Source organism: Haliotis cracherodii, unplaced genomic scaffold (genome assembly GCF_022045235.1).
Source record: "Haliotis cracherodii isolate W230 unplaced genomic scaffold, xgHalCrac1.p SCAF_7, whole genome shotgun sequence".
NCBI lineage: Eukaryota > Metazoa > Mollusca > Gastropoda > Lepetellida > Haliotidae > Haliotis > Haliotis cracherodii.
The window spans coordinates 37,653,634-37,669,670 of NW_027266330.1; positions in this window are offsets into that span (position 1 = coordinate 37,653,634).

Genomic DNA, 16,037 nt, shown 5'->3' on the forward strand with positions numbered 1-16,037 from the left:
CAGTGCTGGGTTAATGTGTATACAAAGTTTCGCGAAAAAATATTAAACGGTTTCTGAGTTATGGTCAGGAAACAAAGCTTACCCCCATTCAGAGCCTATGTTCAACTTATCTCCATGGAAACGAGAAAAAATAAAACTGTCAAAAATCTCTAAATAGCAAAAGGCACCACTTCAGTGCTGGGTTAATGTGTATACAAAGTTTCGCGAAAATATATTAAACGGTTTCTGAGTTATGGTCCGGAAACGGTGGGAACGCCGACGCCGACGCCGACGCCGACGAGAACCGTGCCAAAAACAATATGTCTCCCTCCATTCTGGGGGAGACATAATGATAACAAGATTCATATGTAACCCTAAAGCCTGTGTTCCACATCCATAGCCAGGAGGAAAGCTGCTGACTAAACAAAAGGAAGAAGCTTGCCCTTACATGTATGTAGACACATCATCTGAATATGATTAAATATGCAAATGTTACGATACTGTACCTATCTTTACGAATTATTAAAAAATGGACATAAAGTTCACGGCGACGAAGGCTATAGATGCAATACTATATTTGATTTTTTTAGATGATAAAGTACATCATTTGATAGTAAATTCAGTTATTGATATCCAAAAACCGATTTGCCATATTAATTTGCCATCCAGTGAACAGCAAGTTGCCGCTTGACATTCAACCTGTACCGGTACCCAGCATGTTGTACTTGCTGACCTCCTCTCTGTGAAGTGACGAACTCAGCTCTTTGAAGATGTGCCATTTTCAGTACATACTTACTTACTTCCTTACTTTGGAGATTTAACGTGCGCTTTCCGACTGATGCGTATTTCGCACACGGGCCCGGCCAGGCCATTTAATGTGTTTCCGAAAGGAGCGAAAGTGGTCTGTGGTATTTGGAATAGATGCCTATGGGGTTGGGGAGTAGAACTAAGGGAGCTGGGTATGGTGGATGTTTGTTTGTTTATGTGATTTTGATTTGGTAGATTAAAGTGTTTTTACACTACCTAACACATCGAACCGCATTACAAACCACCCCAATCTAAACAAGGCTCTCACTCTAGAAGCAATACTAAACCCACAAAATAAACAAGAAAACTTCAAGGCCTTAGGCGTATTCTTAATCAAAACGGAACTAATCAAACGCATCTAAAAACACTTTAATCTACTAAATCAAAATCACATAAACAAACAAACATCCACCATACCCAGCTCCCTTAGTTCAACTCCCCAACCCCATCGGCATCTATTCCAAATCTCAAAATTTTCAAATTCTATATAAGCAACCCCTAAAGCCCCCTCTTGGGTTGCACAGACCACACACGCTTCCTATTCAGTATGTACGTATGATTACATGGCTGTCTGTATGCATGGTATGTATGGCTGTATGTATGATTAAATGTATGTAAATTATGTATGTTACTTATGTGTGTAAATGTATGTAAGCCTAGATTACAAAATAAATGCTTAGGTCGTTTGAAGCCAGAAGGCAGAGGTATTCCCGGGAAAGAAGCCTACTTTCGCAGTTGGTCACTAGAGCTGAAACTATTCGCGTTTTTTTTATAAGGCGAATAGAGCAGAGCAAGCTTAGGGATTATCGTCTGTTGTGTAAAAACAATGCTTCAGAAATATCGACGTCCTGTCCCCATGAACAAACCTACAGATTACGGGTTGAACGTAAAAAGTGTCTGTCAGGTTTCTAAATGCTTAATTACTTTTGCTGGAGAATATGTTTCTTGTACAAGCGCTATAAAACATGTTAACATAAAAATATATGAATGTTGAAGCTGGGGTTCACTTCTGTTTTCCTTTATTTAGGAGGCCCCTCATACTGAAAAACAGCCTAACTGTTTATATTACTATATCCTGCTATGATTTACATCTAACAAAGCTATACATTACTAATATATTAGGGCTTTATTTTATCTATATTTAAAACTTTCTCCCTCTGTAACAAAATCCATATGTTCTAGTATTATATTTGATATATCCGTATTTACATATATACATCATTTATAATTTATAGTCAACATACACACCTTAAATTTCTTTACTATACTCAATAATGTAATGTATTGTAATGTTATTCTACCCCACCTATCGTCCCGTCGACGAAATACAGGACTGTGAAGTTGACGTAAAACCTAAAACTTGATGATGATAATAAATGAAGTTTATAATTTATGCAACAAGCGTTGCGTGCGAAGATATATTGAATACATTTGACACATTAACATATTTCAACACTTTTTTTAACTGTAAAATTAGATACATTTAAACGTAAGTAACCGTTGAAATTAAAAGGTCTACAAGAAGATGTATTTCTTATAATAGAAGGTCCATACGGGTATTTAGTATTTCGTTATGAAAAATAGTTCTCTTGATATTCGATACTGGACATTTCCCCCCACCCCACTTTTTGTTTTGTTTATGGTAAAAGTTAATAAGAGGAGGTTTGGTGGGGGGCTAGAGGTATCTGTTCAGAGGGTGTTATTCTGGCATTACCCACTATTTACTGGAGGATATTGGAAATGAATATCGACTGTCATGTTGTCTGACTACAGATAAGATTTGTTATCTTAACAATCACTGAGGCTTTCACATTAGAGGTGATTGTAACAATTGCCCAAATGATCCTGCTGAGTAGTGGTGCTTAGTGATGTCAAATGGAACAATTTATTATTAGAGGAAATTGGTAGTGAATACTTAATACAATCTATACAGGATATCTTCGTAAATAACCACCTAAAGAAATTTAAAAAACACACTACAGGTAACTGCCCACACTGCAAACAACCAGAAACCCCAGAACACGCACTCATCCAATGCACACACTACCTAACACATCGAACCGCATTACAAACCACCCTCAATCTAAACAAGGCTCTCACTCTAGAAGCAATACTAAACCCACAAAATAAACTAGAAAACTTCAAGGCCTTAGGCGTATTCTTAATCAAAACGGAACTAATCAAACGCATCTAAAACCATAATAACCTACCAAATCAAAATCAAATAAACAAACAATCATCCACCATACCCAGCTCCCTTAGTTCTCCTCCCCAACCCCATCGACATCTATTCCAAATCTCAAAATTCCCAAATTATATATAAGCAACCCCTAAAGCCCCCTCTTGGGTTGCACAGACCACCCTCGCCCCTTTCGGAAACACATTAAATGGCCTGGCCGGGCCTGTGTGCGAAATACGCATCAGTCGGAAAGCGCACGTTAAATCTCCAAAGTAAGTAAGTAAGTAAGGATATCTTCACAGTTGCAGTTTGTACCCCAAGCGAGCAACACCTCCCAAGCCTGATAGCCAGCCAAGGAGAACTCCAACATCGGTAATTATCACGTCATCCTTTCAGCCTTATTCACATACTCTTACAATCACTCTCACCGTTTGTTTGTTTGTTGTTTAACGCCAACCTAGCAGTGTTTCAGCTATAGGAGAGCGGTTTGTAAATAAACCAGTCTCGGCCAGACAGTTGCAGTTTGTACTCCAAGCGAGCAACACTCCCCAAGCCAGCACGGAGCATTGCCTGATAGCCAGCCAAGTAAACTCCATCATCGGTAATTATCACGTTATCCTTATTCACATACTCTTAAAATCACTCTCACCGAATTAATCACAAAACCCCTAAATCCTTAAAAAACAACAACACTCAATAACCAACACCTTATCCTCCCCAATCTCCCTAACCCAGCTCGCACTCATTTCTACTCACTACCCACGCCCACCACTCAAACACCCTTTGACCCAACTCCTAAAAACAAAAAACACCTAATCCCCCCTTCTCCTAAACACAACGCACGCTCTTTCCTACTGACCACCCACGCCCACCACTCACACACCTCCACTCCTTCGACTAAATATCTCCTAACCCCCGCTTTCCACTTGTCTCACCTTATCCCAGCCTTCCAAATCAAACTAAATCTTCAATAATTAATCCATTTCCCAAACCCTCCTACTAAAACCAACAACAAATAACCAGCGCAACCTCCTCCGCCTCCTAAACACAGTAAAAAACAACAAACCAACTCCCCTCCCCTAAATAAAGGCCCTCACATCGCTTGTAAACAGGAAACCAAATTCTCAAAAAAAATCCAAATTCACACTACCTAACTACAACTCAGTTAGAACTGACAGAGCTAAACCGAAAACAAGAAGAGCCGCAGGAGGACTAATCATATTTATCAGGGAAGATATTAATTACGAAGAAATAAAAATAGACACGCCAAACCTAGAAGCCAACGGCATTAAAATCACATTAAATAACCGAAACATAAACATCATAAATATTTACCACTGGGAAGAACAAAAAGTCCAACATGAGGATCAAAACAAACTACTCCAAATAAGCGATAAATCTACTATATTCCTAGGAGACTTTAACGCTCACCATCCTACATGGAGCATAGATGATAAAATAGATAATCATGGCAAATTAATCTCCGAATGGATAGAAACAAACGACCTAGTACTCCTTAATAGCAACAAACCCACGAGGTACCATAAGATAAACAAAAAAATGTCGGCTATCGACCTAACCATATGCACCGCAGATCTAGCCCAAAGCACTCAATGGGAAGTGCACGACGTCCCGCTAGGTAGTGACCACTTCCCCATAAACATAACCATAGGAAATACAAACGTACCAATCCAAACAGAAAACCAACAACCAAAATTCCATTACAATAAAGCTAACTGGGACCAATTCCAAGATATCTGCAACGAAGCTAACTTAAACGAAATAGAAAATAAGGATCCAGAAACCTATTGTAAAAACCTAACAGACTATATAATGAACGCAGCCAAAACCTCCATCCCCTTCAAAACATCTAAGACAGGCAAACCGACGGTACCATGGTGGAATGAGAAAATAGAACAGACTAGACGAAAACGTAAATCAGCCTTCAATAAAGCAAAACGCGACTACAAATATTTAAACATAGCCCACGAACTAAACCACCAGGTTCAAAAACTAGTCCAAATAGCCAAAAGTAGAGACTGGAAAAAATTCTGCGAAGGTATAAATAACCGTACAGATGCCAGAACGGTCTGGCGCAAAATCCACACCATTAGAGGCTTAAAACGACATAAAAAAACTAACATTAACAACTCAACCAACCCCGCCCAAAAAGCAAATAATCTCGCCAACCACTTTTCGGCCGTTAGCAGTAACACCAACTTCAGCCAAAAATTCCAAGATAAACTTAAAACAGAAAACAAACCCACAAAAGAATCAAACAATAACAATCTAGAAATAAATCAACCCTACACAATGGAAGAGCTCCTCTACGTAATCCAAAACAGGAAAAAGGGCACAGCTCCAGGATTAGACCTAACCTCTTACCAAATAATTAAAAAACTCCCCCTAAAACTACTCCAGGCACTACTCAAACTATACAATCTCATCTACCTAAACGGACAGGTTCCTACTCCCTGGAAACAGGCCCTAGTCATACCAATCCCTAAACCTAATAAACCAGCTAATCAAGCTAACTCATATAGACCAATATCCCTAACTTCAAACTTATGTAAAGTAATGGAATCAATGGCTAAAAATAGATTACAACATTACTTAACCCAAAATAACATCATAAACCCAGATCAAAACGGTTTCACTCCTGGCCGCTCAACCCTAGATAACCTCGCCCGACTATAACAAGATATTAAGACAGGACAACTAAATAAACAATATACCACAGGCATCTTCTTAGACTTCTCTAAAGCTTTCGACATGGTATGGCACGATGGGATAATACAAAAACTTAAAAAAATAGGACTCAAAGGTCAGATACTAAACTACATCCAGGACTTCCTAAACAATCGTAAAATAACCGTGGGTATAGACCAAACTCTATCGGACCAATGTCCCCTAGAAAATGGCACTCCACAGGGCAGTATCCTCAGCCCCACCCTCTTCAATATAATGATAAACGATCTATTCGAGGGCCTATCCCCCAAAGTAAACACATCAAAATTCGCGGATGATGGAGCCATCTGGATCCGCACTAAAAGCATGAAAATGGCCCAACATTTACTCCAAAAATCTCTTAATAAAATACAACAATGGGCTGACAAATGGGGCTTCTCCCTTAACTCAGAAAAAACAACAGGAATAGTATTCAAACATAAAAAAAACATGAAACCCGCCTCCCCAATCCTCCAGCTAAACAATCAAACAATCAAATTTCAAAAACAAACCAAATTCTTAGGACTTATTTTCGATGAACATCTCACCTGGGATGCTCACATCCAAAACCTAACAACTAAATGCAGTGAAGACCTAAACACCCTAAGATGCCTAACTGGCTCTAACTGGGGAGCCTCAAAAGATACTCTCCTCTCTCTCTACATATCACTAATTAGATCAAAACTAGACTACGGCTGCGCCATATACAACACCCTTAAGAACTCCCTATCTAAAAAACTTGACTCAATACAATATCAGGCTCTCAAACTAATTACACGCACCCAACATGGCACCTCCTACACCTCACTTCAGGCCTTAACAGGAGAGATGCCACTAAGTCTACGCAGGGAACAGCTAAGCTTAAATTTCTGGGCCGCGTCCCAATCAAACCCTCTCATCCAAAACTTAATAAACCAAAACATCAGCCCTAAAAACCAAGCTCTAGCTCGTAAACACCCCTTACTTACCCCAATATCCCAAAGAATAACAAACTACCTAAATGAACACCAAATTAAAAATCTTAAACAAAACTGCAAACAATCAAATATCTTCACCCCTAAACTTAAGATACCCAAAATAGACACAACACTAGCTAGCCAAATAAATAAACAAACCGACCCAAACATAGCTAAAACTACCACACTAGCATACATACACGAAAATTGGCCAAACTGGTGTCACATTTACACGGACGGATCCTCAGATCCGACCTCCAAACACACAGCTTTCGGAGTCCATACCACACAACCAACTAAAACCACACAATCCTTCCGACTCCCAAATAACCAATCAATATTCACGGCAGAACTAATGAGCATGGCCTCAGCTCTCCATAATCAAGAATCCAAAAAACACAAAAAATCCTAATATATACTTACCGACTCCCTAAGTGGACTGCAAGCCCTCCAAAACAAAAATACCAAAAACCGACCTAAATTAATAAATCAAATACTTAAAAACTCCAACGACCTAACTAAGGCAGGCAAACAAATAACCTTCTTGTGGATCCCCGCCCACGTAGGAATATACGGTAATGAAAACGCCGATAAAGCAGCTAAACTATCCCTCAAAATCCCAGAAATAAGCTTAAACTTACCCATCTCAAAATCAGAAATTAAAAGTGTAAACAAGCAAAAAATCACCAAAAAATATCTAAACTCTAATAGTCAAATCAAAAAAGTGCTCAGCAAACCACTAACCAAACCAAAAATTCTCCATCCATCAAAAAGAATCGACAGAGTAATCACCAGTAATCAGAGTAACTCCAAACAGGACACACCAACCTAAATAACCACCTAAAAAAACACACTACAGGTAACTGCCCACATTGCAAACAACTAGAAACCCCAGAACACGCACTTATCCAATGCACACACTACCTCACACATCGAACCGCATTACAAACCACCCTTAATCTAAACAAGGCTCTCACTCTAGAAGCAATACTAAACCCACAAAATAAACTAGAAAACTTCAAGGCCTTAGGCGTATTTTTAATCAAAACGGAACTAATAAAACGCATCTAAAAACATAATAACCTACCAAATCAAAATCACATAAACAAACAAACATCCACCATGCCCAGCTCCCTTAGTTCTCCTCCCCAACCCCATCGGCCTCTATTCCAAATCTCAAAATTCCCAAATTATATATAAGCAACCCCTAAAGCCCCCTCTTAGGGTTGCACAGGCCACCCTCGCCCCTTTCGGAAACACATTAAATGGCCTGGCCGGGCCCGTGTACGAAATACGCATCAGTCGGAAAGCGCACGTTAAATCTCCAAAGTAAGTAAGTAAGGATATCTTCAGGATTTTTAGCCCTTTCTTTCTCTGTGTGTAATTCTGATGGAAAGTAGTCACACAACCATTCCATGGTAAACAAAGATCAGAATTGGTTAGAATCCGTGTTTATCCGCGACAACTTCCCACTGGTGATATTTTAGTGAACTTCGGAAGTTGTGATGCTTTTTTATATTCATATTATTATAATCTGTCAAACTGTACATAAACGTGTGTGTGTTAAATCATAAAATTCAAAGAGAATGTTCCCTACATCCATCAATATCATAATGAATGAACATTAGTTTATTGTATGGATTTATATAAAGCTCTCACAAAGTATATGTTTTACATGCATGAAAGATGGGATTAAGGGAGAAAGGAAATATTTTCCTGAACGTTTCCAATAACTAGTGGAAGAAATTGGAAATGGCTGAACCTGTAGATAGCGTCAAATCCGTGATGGATTTGACAGATCTCATAGGGTAACATTTTAGAATAGAATAGAATAGCTAGAATGTTTCATATCTACAAAATTGTATATGTGTCAGTGTGGTTTATCAACACATGTGTAATGCTTATTCGCGCTTGGAGTGTCAGACTGACATTGAACATTATGACAGCGTCAGCAGGGATAATAGAGGTCATAAGACGTGGCATATGAAGATCATACATAAATATGTGTCAGCTACATAGGCAGCAGGCTAGATTATTTACAGCAATACAGTTCAAATATTATGTTCAATGAAAGAAAACGTTGATTTTTAACGCTCTTATTTTTGTACTATTTAACAAACTGTGGAGTTTGAAGACATTTTCGCTTATTGTAATAACATCAAGGTAAAACCCATATCTTTCTCTGAAATCCACGGGCAGAGTTGCTGTCAAACATAAGAACATAATCAGGGCGACAGGTGTTGACTTGTCGTGTGCCTTAAAGTGAGTTTAAACTTGTCAAAAGCGATTGATCCTACAATCAATGATCATTTACTTCAACGTTCAAACTGTCAATCGTCTTTACAAGACCATAACGTTTGTTATAATATCGACGACCTGTCTCTATGTCTTAAGTTGTTAATCGTTACACAATAAAAAAAATTAATTGATCATGCACTACCGAGGCAGTCAAGCACCTGTATAAGAAATATAAAAGCAGCCATGTTACATGTAGTCCCATAAGCTGGCAATTATTTCGCCGCAATATAACTGAAAAAATGCTGAAGTGACGTGACATATAAACTTACCCACAGACAATGCATTTTTCCAGAGAGTGTAGCACAATTTTATCAAAGTTTTATTTACAATTTGAAAAACTATAATAATATGAATATTAAAATTCATCATCACTTTTGAAGTTTACTAAAATGTCACAAGTTGGTCATAGACATCCACTTATACACAGCAGATGTGTTCTGGGCATATTACCTTTCGGCTCCATAGTCTGTACTGTCTTAAAATTGACTTTATTAGTCTTTGGATTTTACGTCTAGTACACACAAACAGGACCGTTTAGCCTATATAAGGAATGTAGCAGGCAGTGGATATGCCAGTTGGCTAACTTACTGCTGGTAATATCCGTTTTCTTTTAGCAAATAAGAGGATAGTTAGTAACAAAAATATACGATATACAACGCATATTTGCACAACTATCATAAAACCATCCGACACTGACACCGCATCAAACCCCACGGTAGACTGGACACAGTTATGCGCTCACCGATTAGCTAACCCCCTACCGACAGGGTGGGGATGGTGGTTCAAAGCGAAACAATCAACCAAGTCTGTTGTCTAATGAATGCTGGGCGGCGCCTTTGATCTTGCCTCTAACCATGCATGAGGTAGGAGTAAACGATGATCGGGATGGCCTGGAAATAAACAAGATTCTTTCTTGTTGCATATCAAGGTACCAATTCATCGGTCACGGGGTTTTCTTATGTATATGTGCCCAGTGTATCCAAAATTAACTAGCTAGAATGTTTCATATCTTCAACATTGTATATGCGTCAGTGTGGATTATCAACACATGTGTAATGCTTATTCACGCTTGGAGTGCCAGACTGAAATTGAACATTATGATAGCTTCAGCAGGGATAATAGAAGACATCAGACGTGGCATATGAAGATCATACATAAATATGTTTCAGTTACATAGGCAGCAGGCTAGATACAAGTATTGTGTTCAATGAAAGAAAACTTTGATTTTTAACGCTCTTATTTTTGTACTATTTAACAAACTGTGGAGTTTGAAGACATTTTCGCTTATTGTAATAACATCAAGGTAAAACTCATATCTTTCTCTGAAATCCACGGGCAGAGTTGCTGTCAAACATAAGAACATAATCAGGGCGACAGGTGTTGACTTTTCGTGTGCCTTAAAGTGAGTTTAAACTTGTCAAAAGCGATTGATCCTACAATCAATGGTCATTTACTTCAACGTTCGAACTGTCAATCGTCTTTACAAGACCATAACGTTTGTTATAATATCGACGACCTGTCACTATGTCTTAAGTCGTTAATCGGTAACTGCAGTCCAAATTTATCAACTTATTCATCTATTGTTGTAAACTTGACTGATTTGTTTACACAATAAAAATTCGAATTGATAATGCACTACTGAGGCAATCAAGCACCTGTATACAAAATATTAAAGAGTTATGTTACATGTAGTCCCACAAGCTGGCAATTATTTCGCCGCAATATAACTGAAAAAATGCTGAAGTGACGTGACATATAAACTTACCCACAGACAATGCGTTTTTCCAGAGAGTGTAGCACAATTTTATCAAGTTTTATTTACAATTTGAAAAACTATAATAATATTAATATTAAAATTCATCATCACTTTTGAAGTTAACTAAAATGTCACCAGTTGGAAGATGTCACAGATAAACAAGGATTCTAAATAAGTTTAATCGTCACAGTTTTTTCCCAAATTTGCCAGCACAATGCAGAGGATTAACAGTTACTGTGAGTGAGCATGGTTTTACGCCGCTTTTAGCAGTTACTGTGTTTATACAAGCACAGAAGTCATGCCAAAACGCTCACAGTCGTTAGTGAGTAAAATCAACTGATGATTATACAAGTATCCATCACAACCTTTGAAAGCTAACATGTGAATAAAATCACTAAAATTTAAATACTTAAGGCACTTGCAGTGGCCAATTAACAAGTAATCAATGAGATAGTATAGAAATACTTGGAACGCCAAACAACTTCATTGTAAATAGACACATGCACCAATCAATCAATAGTTAAGAGATTTTACGAGCGCTTCAGCCTCTGGCTATTTCGCACTCGGGGCAGACGGTTTTATAAAATCAAAAATAGTGGGAATAATAATAAACGTCTAGCCCAAAAAAATGTAAGGGAAGGGGGATAAAGTAGTGAGAAGCAGGGTTGGGGTTTAGGAGGCAGTAAGGAGCCGTGAAGAGGTAAAAAGTCCTACGTTAACCTTGGTCTATGGGGGTGAGAATAAATAGGATAGGTAGAGAGACAGGGGGGATCATGTAAGCTGATGAGTAAATACTAATAAGAGATAATAAGTAATAAATAAATGGGGGAAATAGATATGGATAAGTGTGAGTAACCTATGTTAATAAGCAGGGGGCTAGCGCGGGGGGTGGGGGGTAAGGCTGTGTGTCGGCATGTGTGGCAGTGGGCTTGTTAACCTTGACATTGAGTGAGTGGCTGGATGAACGGCTATATTGTTTCTATGAGTGGATATGGGAGAGTTTGTGAAATGTGTAACTACCTGTTACCTTACTTCACTATGCAAAGCGTTGGCCTACTCTTGTTACGGCAGTGGTAAACATAAGTAAGCTCAAAGTATTCTAGTCACACTGACTCTCAAGCCACTCTCTTCATTTGAATGTGTAGATGAGTGAGAGAGTGAGTTGGGTTTAACGACGAACAGTATACAAGTTCTCACACGGCGTGTCCGCTCATGTGGGTAGAATGTTCGACGTGTTGCAAGTGTCAGGCGTTTACCCCTTTTTTGACTGCTAACATTATCGGGGCGAACCGGGATAGTCGAACTCACATTATGGGTTTCTGGTGTGCCCTAGCAACGCAACTCGGCACAGCGTATTGCGGCACCTCAGACCGTTTATCAATGCACAATAACTCTGATTATGAATGGCATAAGTTACCTGATTTGGTATGTTTGAACTCAAAAACAAGGACTGGTCGGCTCGGAGTCGGTACACTGTGTCTGAGTGGGATATTCATGTTAAACCGCGGCATGGTATCTCAGTGGCCTAGCACTATAAATCGGCATCAGTCTTGAGTAGTAGAAGCAGCCACACACACACACACACACACACACACACACACACACACACACACACACACACACACACACACACACACACACACACACACACACACACACACACACACACACACACACACACACACACACACACAAACACGCGCGCGAATGCACGTGTGAATGCACGTCTCTATATACGTGCAATATTCTTTGATGCAACGTTAAACCCAATTTCACCTCACCTCTTCATAAATCCATGCTTGTTTTAATAGGCTTGCTGAGTTGGTTGATCCATGATGTCGAGCACTGGATTGTCTGGTGCAGATTACTCACAGACCGGCGTCATACACCTAGAATAAAGCTGAGTGAAACAACATACAAACAAACCAATAAATCAGTGTGCGTACCGAAAACACTGTAATTTTTTTAGGATGAATTTAAAGCCAAACAATATGCTCATTAAACAAACAACAGATCGCTTGTCTCGAACTACGGTGGAATTTTTATGCTCCCATCACAGTTCAACAAATTTTCTGAGGGCGCAGGATTAGGAAATATTTGGGAACGATATGTGCAGGAGGTGCAAATGTTTAATGAGGAAAATCAAACAGATTTATCGAATACATGGCAGGAAAAATCTCTAAATGGTGGTACGTTGCATCTGACATGAGAGAGTGAGTGAGTGAGTATGGTTTTACGCCGCTTTTAGCAATATTCCAGCAATATCACGGCGGGGGACTCCAGAAATGGGCTTCACACATTGTACCTATTGATTCCATGGGAATCGAACCCGGGTCTTCGGCGTGACGAGCCAACGCTTTAACCACTGGGCTACCCGACCGCCCCGACATGAGAGAAGGTAATGGGATAATGACGGATGCGCGAGATTGTTGGCGAAGAAATGCACGCTTTTCTGATATACCCATAGGGTACTTAGATTAGGGACCATTTCAAAATGAGATGATCCCATTACTCAACGACATGGACTACTTGGAGTTTAAAACGATTTATGACCATTTTGACAAGCTACAAGTGCCAGTCCTTGTACGATCATTTAATAACAAGGCGACTATGCTTGTCGTAAAAGGCGACTAACGGGATCTTGTGGTCAGGCTCGTTGACTTGGTTCATGCATGGCAATTGATCGATGCTCATAATGTCAATCACTGGATTGTCTGGTCCAGACTCGGTTATTTACAGACCGCCGTCATGTAGCTGGACTATTGCTGAGTGCGGCGTAAAACAACAAACAAACAAAGAAAACATAATAACAACGCATCAGTGACACGATTTGTAAGAGAACGGGGTGACACTCAAAATGCTAATGACACCTCACACATGACAAACGGTATAGCTAGGAGCATAGCGTACGGAAATTTACTGAGGGGTCCAAGACGAATGAAGGGAAGGTATGGTACAAAGCTCAGGAAGACAAAGCTAGTTCTTTTCGTACACATATTTTGGGAAATTAAAACTTGTGAAAATGGTCCAGAAAAGCTAACGAACAATATGTTCCAACAGTGTGGAACATTACCAAAAGCTGCCATGCCACATCAAGATGCAAACGTGATCCGAAGAATGAACCATTCGCAAATAAAGATGCGTCACGGGCTCTCTTATCATATCTTCACACCCTCCCATTGTACAAGAAAGCTGAAGTATATGCATTATGTACGGACACATATTATGTGGAGTCCTTTAATGCCTTGCTCTAGTGTGTGGATAAAAGGATGGTATTTCCCGAAAATAATTATAGATTGAGAGTCCACATTGCGATCCTTGAATGGAAGGAGAACTTGATAGACCGATCACATGACGTCGACTATCTGAAACTGTCAGGAATCAGAGGGTACAGTCAGGATACCCTGTCAGCAAGAGGAAGACATTTGGCTGATGAGGATGGTACATTTCTATGGTGATCACACTAATTTGTGAAGTGTCATAAGTAGGTGATTATGTAGACTGGTTGTGAAACAATTACTATCAAGCAACAGTGTTATAATATGAAATTTCGGTGAGTTTATATTAATAGAAGGCGATTGGGTAGCCTAGTGGTTAAAGTGTTCGCTCGTCACGCCGAATACCCGGGTTCGATTCCTCACATGGGTACAATGAGTGAAGCCCAGTTCTAGTGTCCCCCGCCGTGATATTGCTGACATATTGGTAAAAGCGGCGTAAAACCTTATATTAGTAGAAACTGAAATTTCAATGTCATATTTTCATTCAGGTTGAGGGTAATACTGCCCCTCTTGACATAAACGTATGTTAAACTTTTGCTTTCGGCATATTAATGCTTTAAGTATGAGGCATCTCCCCTCACACTAGCGTCGCATGGTATAAGCCACGTGGGATTCTAAAAAAAAACTATCTGGAGTATTACAGCCAGCTTAAGTAAGAGTGAATATTATCCTACCCTTTTTTTATCCCGGGGATGAATTTCTCTTGTGTCAGGATGATTCTCCCTAGTGAATTTGAACCCATACCAGTGTGTTTAACCCTATCAACATATATTTACCACAACATCTCCCCCCCCCCCCCCCGCCCCCCCCCCCCCCCCCCCCCCCCCCCAACACACACATACACACCTCTTATTTCACACCAAGCTATACATTCCTACCAAACATGATGAAAATTCAAGTACAGTAAACTACGGTTATAAGGAACACGCTTATAACGAACTAACGGATATAACGAACTAACTTTTTAGTCCCGACCATATGCTGTAGTTATGCTGTATAATATGCTTATAACGAATTACGGTTATAACGAACTAAAATTAGTAGTCCCTTTGAGTTCGTTATAACCGTAGTTTACTGTATCAACATAAATAACACTAGAATATTTTAACCTATTGATAGTTTTATTTATCCTAGGATCGGATACACTAATGGGAAAATATACACTGATTCAAGTTAGTGTAAATTATCCCAGCACACATTTTCCTATTTCCACTTAGGTGTGTTTTACTGGGATGATTTACCCTTAATATTTGGACATAACCTGTCCCAGATGTCCAACACTAATTTAGGCTTCTATACTCTAGAGTAAAACTTCCCCCGGGATAATATCTAAGTAGGATATAAACCTAGCGTACACTTACAGTCAGTGTCAGCGTAGGTTGACCCGGCCTGATACAGGAAGGAATGTACGGTACTACCTACCGAAAGGGTCCAGATTTAACCACGTTTTAGTATTTTGCACATTAACAGTCCACAAAGATACTGTAAACTACGGTTATAACGAACTCAAAGGGACTACTAATTTTAGTTCGTTATAACCGTAATTCGTTATAAGCATATGAACAGCATTACTACAGCATGTAGTCGGGACTAAAAAGTTAGTTCGTTATATCCGTTAGTTCGTTATAATCGTGTTCGTTATAAACGTAGTTTACTGTATTTTCAATGTCGAAATAGTATGACAGGCAGGACACATCGGCATGAAACGGCTTTACATTGTATGTGGGTCACTGATTTAACCTTGTGATAAACAACCTGTTATAAAGCTCTATGCTCAGTCTGGCGTAGTGTATAAAGAATGGTAGAACGCCTTGTATAGAAAGGTCGTAAGTAATTTGTATGGTTTTACTGTCATGTCATAGCGACACAGTCACAACTATGTAAAGTCAATATACTTCCTCGTCTGAAACTGCGACGTTACAACGTGTCTCTGTAACCAAACAATAATCAAATATACTTCTGGGTCCTGTAAAATGGGATATCAATAAGTCTATTAAATACCTAAACAAACAGCTAGGCGAAGTGAATATATAAAATAATAAGTGAACAAAGTTGCA